We start from the raw sequence: 6,000 nt of genomic DNA on the forward strand, positions 1-6,000 counted from the left end.
TAGCTGGGCTAATTTGCATGCAACAACAAAGGGGCAATTTGAGTCTTGATGTTACTAATCATTTGGGACTTGCATGCAAGTGTTCAAGACTTAGTTTATGCTTGCATGTGCTCATATTCTAGGGGCAACTTGGGGCTTGATGTGAGTGGTCATTAGAGAATTGCATGCAAGTGTTCAAGACCCAGTTTGTGCCTAAAAGCACATAGGATCAAGAGGCAAATTGAACTTGGTGTTTGTTGGTTATAAAGCACAACTTATTATTCCAAATGCTATTGGAGAATTGGCTAGGTCAGTTCCTAGTTGTACAACACGTGTTTGGAATTAATGTGAAAAGAAATACTACAAGGGGTACTACGTTTCAAGGCCAATCAAGTGTCAGCTCATCTCAATTTTCTTGAGGGCAATCTAGCCTAAAGTGATAAAGTGTTAATTTTTCTATTTATCATTTATTTTGGGAATGTATTGCTTGTTGTAAATTACTAAAAATCGATGCATTTTAGGGTTCCACCTCACTATTGTAGAAAGAAAGGTTGTTTCAAGGTTCCATTACCAAGATACATCAACTTCCGTGAGTAGGTGAATCCCAAGTACTTGACTGCAAGCCAATGTGCAAGCAATTTGCTGTAACTGTTTTCAATTGTGGTAAAATTTAGCAAGTATGTCTTCTTCAAGCAATGAAGAAACACATCAGCCTAACCTAAAGAAAGTGGAAATAAGGTAATGCATAATCTTAGTATGGGCTTTCAGCATTGAAAGCATGCTGAAAATGCTAGTTTTGTCAATGGAAGTTGGGGCTTCACTATATAGAGATGTTGAAAATCAGCAAAGAAGAAGAGAATTCCGATGCATGGGAATCTTGATAATGTAGATACTATGCCTTTTGGATAGCAAGGTATGCATCCAAATGTGGGGCATCGTGGAATATTTGTGTTCATGCTATGGCTAGTCATAGTACTACTTCATTTGATATGTATGCTATCAATGTTTTTGGTATGCAACTCGTAATGCATGGAATGAATGGGTAAATATATCTAGTCTGGCAAGTGGAATGCAAATTTCCATATATAGTTACATTGGACTATTTGGCAACGCGTGTAGTGCTCCTAATATATTTGGTACACATGAGATCAGGGCTGGCTAACTAGACACAATGTTTCATGCTAGTCAGTTTGGAATTGCAGCAACTGTACCATTTTTGCAGCCTTGTGAAAGTTCAAAGGATCTTTGTGGTCCAAAAGGACAACGGCCTAGAACCTAGTGGGGGTATTGGAGCAAGTGAAGTTCAAGGTAAATTTTCCGTGTGCTTCTTGGTGAAATTTCAACATTGTTTCACATATACATGGAATGTTACATTTTGACGTGATCTAGATTTGCAAGCATATATGAGATACATGGATGGTACGCATCGTATATTTGCAGATGATGCAAAGGAAGTACATTTACTAAAGTTAATGTGGTTTGCAACTAATATATACTTTACATGGGTATCATGGGGATACATCATTGCAATAAGGCATTGTTTATGCTCGGTTTATGCATGACTATGCCTTCCTAGTCAAAACAATGTTAGTTTTTGGCACGTGGATATATTCCTTGTGGTTCTAATAGTCATTATTATTCATGTGTGTGGATCATAACTCGTTTAAGTGACTAGAATTCAACATATGCAAAGGGCATGACATGGTTGAGCAATAGGTACACGTATTGTTTAACAATGGTGCACACATGTATTTCCAACACTAATTGATGTGTGCCTTTGTGTCACAACTAAACGATTGAGGGTGATTGCAAGGATGAAGGGGGAGGTATGTCACAAGGACATGAACTTTGTAGCCAATATTCTTTGGCCGATTAAGTTGTGCAATTGTGAGATTCAGTAAACATGTGTTACGCACACAAATAATCCTAGCTTTGGTAATGGGGGATATTGATAGAAGTTATTTTGGAGAGACGCCAATGGAATACCTAGGATAGATCTTAGTTAAGGATATTGAATTTTTCCTTGGAAATGACTTTTGGTATCATGGGGCTACAAAATTAAATGATTTAATGTCCTAAACTAAGGTTTGTGAGAAGTTTCAACACTTTTATGTTCAAAAATATTAGAAATTTAAAATTGGTGTTGAGCACCATTTAATATCATTTTATTGAGGGCCAAGCCAAAGAGTTATGTAGCTCAAATTTGCAGTGAAAATAGAAATTTGCGGAGTGTCATCTTTGGGTCATTTTTAGGCTGCATGCAAGTGTATCTTCCATGTTATACTCTTTTTCTCCCATTCTAGGCTGTTTGGGGCGAATCTAAGGGCAAAAATTTGAGTGCTAGGCCCAAAGACAGCAAGTAAGCCATCACAGATAACAAAGAGATCTAATCTACAACACTTTCGAGGGCTAGAACAATAGGGTAATTGTTATGCAAATATTTTTGTCTTGGGAAAGTCAAAGAATTTTCTCTAATTTGTTGCTCATCTCCTCCCTTAGCAGCTCTGAATTTTCTAAGTCCTAATATGCTAGTACAACTATGAGTTTCTATAGAACTTGGGGTCTCTAAGCTACCTCAAGAAGTGTGCCATCAAATCTTAGCCAAATAACAAGGTGCTTTGCTAGAAATCTAAGATATTACAACAAATCTTAGAATAATTGCTCATCTACAACAAGATTGACTCATATGCAAGTGTAAAAGACCCAACTTGTGCTGGCATGTGCTCAAATCAAGACGCAAATTTGGGGGTTTTAATATTGATCACTGTTTTAGGGCTACAAATGCATAAATTATTCTCTGTTGTTTCTTTTCTCTCATCTAGACTCAGATACATATGCCATCTGGTGAAGTAAATTGGAGATTTGAGCCTCATATTACAACTTAATTCTATTGTGGTTGTTGCTGATTTATTGATGGATGCTTTGGAATGCATGCATACATGCCTATGTGCTTGAGAAGGTTACTATGCAAATTTGCTCAATGAACAACTATAAATGTGAGATTTTGGTTCTACATATGGGTTGATTTGCATGCAACAACAAAGGGGCAATTTGGGGCTTGATGTTGCAGGTCATTTGGGACTTGCATGCAAGTATTCAAGACTCAATTTGTGCATGCATGTGCTTCTAATCTAAGGGCAATTTGGGTCTCAATGGGGCCAATCATTGGATACGTCCTACATGCAAGTATTCAAAACCCAATTCATACCCAAAAGTGCATAGAATCAAGGGAAATTTTGAACTTGGTGGTTGTTGGTTATAAATGATAGCTTATTATTCCAAATCTTATTGGAGAATTGGCTCGGTCAATTCTTAGTTGAACAACACGTGTTTGAAATTAATGTGAAAAGAAATACTGTAATGGACTCCAACCTTTTGGGGCCAATCAGGTGTCAGCTCATCTCAACAATTTCTTTGAGCGCAATCTAACCCAAAAGTGGTAATGGTGTTAATTTTTGTATTTATCATTTACTTTACGAATTTATAGCTAGCTGTAAATTACTATAAATCAATGCATTTTGGGGTTCTACCATCCTTCTATAGAAAGAAACATTGGTTTCACAAACTTAATCTCTTTAAAATCCTAACCTCTTTGAACTTGAAAGTGTTGAAACTCTTCACAAACCTTAGCCCAAGGAATTAAATCAAAATCCCTAAACCCCAAAATACAAGAAATTATTTCCAACCAAATATTCAATGTCCTAGATCTGTCCTAGGTACCCCTCCAGCACATGCCCACAATAACTTATGCCAATGTCCCCACACTGCCAAAGCTAGGATTATCTATTACGATGACACAATTTAACTTAATCACATGCGCACCTCACATATGCATAACTTAAGTATCACAACCTAAGTTTTCCAAGGCCACTAAGTTGAGAATTCATGTCCTCATCACATTTGAAGCCACGTAGCTCATTAACTCATACACCAGTTTCAATTGATTGCTAATGAATTTTCTCAATTAGAAAATTACAAACTCGTGAAAGGGCATGATAGAAACAGTAGATCTAGTAGGTTAGTCAATTATGAAAGACAAATACAGGACACCTGCTGATTTAAGCTTCCCCATGATACAAGCTCCTGCTTATTGGATTGTTTCTCATTTATTCAATACATCAACAAACTCCTTGTAGAATCTTTTCCCATTCAAATAGACAGTTTTTCCTGTGCCATGATATGCAGATGTCAGCCTACAAGTTCCTGGAGACTGCATCAAGATTGTAAATATCGAGGTTTAACTCGTGGTATCTAGTTATGGTGCAGTTTTGCATCTTAAAAAGAAAGCAGAGTTGCTTTCAGCACTGAGCAGTCACACTACTGCCCACACAGACATGAATTTAAGGGCGAGAATAAATTATCAAGTGACTAGTTGTTTAGGATTGAATGGGATTTCTAATAATTGAATAGCCAGAAAATCAAACTATCAAACAAAGTTCAATCTCCAAAATAAGTTTACAACCTTACCAGAAAATCAAACTATTAAACAAAGTTGAATCTCCCAAACAAATTTACAACCTTACATGATAAACAGAGTAAAAAAGGAAAGGACAATAGTTCAATGTCTTCCCGTTCTGAATAACAAAAGTAAGCCTTGGGAATTTCACTGCTTGGATTTCTGAAGGCAGTTTATGCCCTGTATGGTTGGTTGTGAAAACATACTGCAGCAGAACTACCCCACGGCAACTAAGCCAACTGCCATACAATGAAACTGATGTACTTTGAACAATGATTGAAGGAAGCCAAGATAGGGAGATATGTGAAGAGTGATTCCAAGATTGGAAGATATCTGAACAGTGACTCGTATTGATAGCAAACAAAAGTCATCAAATAATGGATGCCCATTTTCTAGTGGTCACTCTCCAGAGTACAACAAAGAAACTAATTCTATACTTAGTTCCTCAAAGGCATTTCTGAAAAGCAGCTGGAAATGGAAATGATACAGTTCTGTTCCAATGGTAGAGTTCTGTTGCACAGGCGCTCTACTGTTTCAACTAGACCGTTCAAAATCTCTGCATTGTTTCCTTTAGTTTCAATCACAAAGTCCATCTTATTGGAAGTTTCATAATAGTGGAGTGTCGTATAATAGTGGAGGTTACAACACTCTTTGTTGATTTATAGAGAAATATGTAGAATCGGCACTCTCATCTATTAGAGTACGGTAGCTCAAGAGTTTACGTGAAAAATGCAGGAGGGGCCCCCGCCTTCCTCTTCGCCCTTTATTTTCAGCTAAGATGAAATGCATGCTTTGAACCCTTCGGAAGCATCTTCTTTATATAACAGGAGAATCCAGTGTTCCTGGTTCTGGAAACACGGAAATGCAACCATAGATGGATCAAATGCTACGGAAGCATGGTCTTTTGTACACCAGAAAATGCAGCGCGGCCGTCTTTCAGACACTACAAAGTAACCGAGCAAGGAGATAAGCATGCAAAGAGGAAGGCTTGAAGCTTTACCTGAGGGCTGATAGACACTTGCCGGCTGTGACAGAAGCTTTGCTGAAGCAAGCGCGAGCCTGAGTTTGGTTGCCAACACGTGAAGATTTTCGGAGGCCAGCTGCCGGGCAAGAGAAACGGAGATATATCCTGAGAAGGTCAATTGGGAATGCCAGATAAGGGAAACGGCGCCATGCGCTAACGAATGTTGACGGAGAACATCCAGACAAACATGCCCAGGCCGCAAAAATTGAAGGATATACTGTTGGTCACCCAGTGCGAGTAAATGCTTTTCGACAGAAACCAGAGAGAAAAAAGCTGCGCCCTTAAAGCTCGCAACGACATACAGATACCTACACGTCAATCGTCATCCTGCTACGTGTCAGCCCTTCATCTCATTTCTGCAAAAGTTATTAGAAGAAATGTGATTGGCTGGCCTTAACGGTCTCATTTACACCCGGGCTTCAGCCTTCCACATTCCAATTCTGCGAGTCAAAAGGACAACCTCCAAAATTGGAAAGTGAGCTACAGGCTACATGACAGCGTTCATGCCATCACTTGTCATTTTGTCCTAAGAGCCATGTCG

General features: G+C 38.5%; 1 protein-coding gene across 10 annotated transcripts in view; it reads right to left on the reverse strand.

Annotated features, from left to right (window-relative positions):
- Positions 1-5,771, reverse strand: part of LOC148034644 (SPX domain-containing membrane protein OsI_08463-like) — a 203,071-nt gene extending 197,300 nt beyond the window's left edge. For 4 of the 10 annotated variants that reach the window (XM_087679574.1, XM_087679577.1, XM_087679570.1 and 1 more), the window contains exons 1-2: positions 5,436-5,769; positions 5,158-5,283 (exon numbers count right to left, since the gene is read on the reverse strand). The gene's annotated coding sequence lies outside the window, so the exon portion shown is untranslated. Of the gene's footprint in view, positions 1-5,157; positions 5,284-5,435 lie in introns of all 10 variants that reach the window. The other 6 variants (XM_087679573.1, XM_087679578.1, XM_087679572.1 and 3 more) reach the window with 3 other exon arrangements.
- Between the last annotated feature and the right edge of the window lie 229 nt (positions 5,772-6,000).

This window comes from Lygodium microphyllum, chromosome 6 (assembly GCF_053477565.2).
Source record: "Lygodium microphyllum isolate KBCC chromosome 6, Lygodium_microphyllum_v1.1.10, whole genome shotgun sequence".
NCBI lineage: Eukaryota > Viridiplantae > Streptophyta > Polypodiopsida > Schizaeales > Lygodiaceae > Lygodium > Lygodium microphyllum.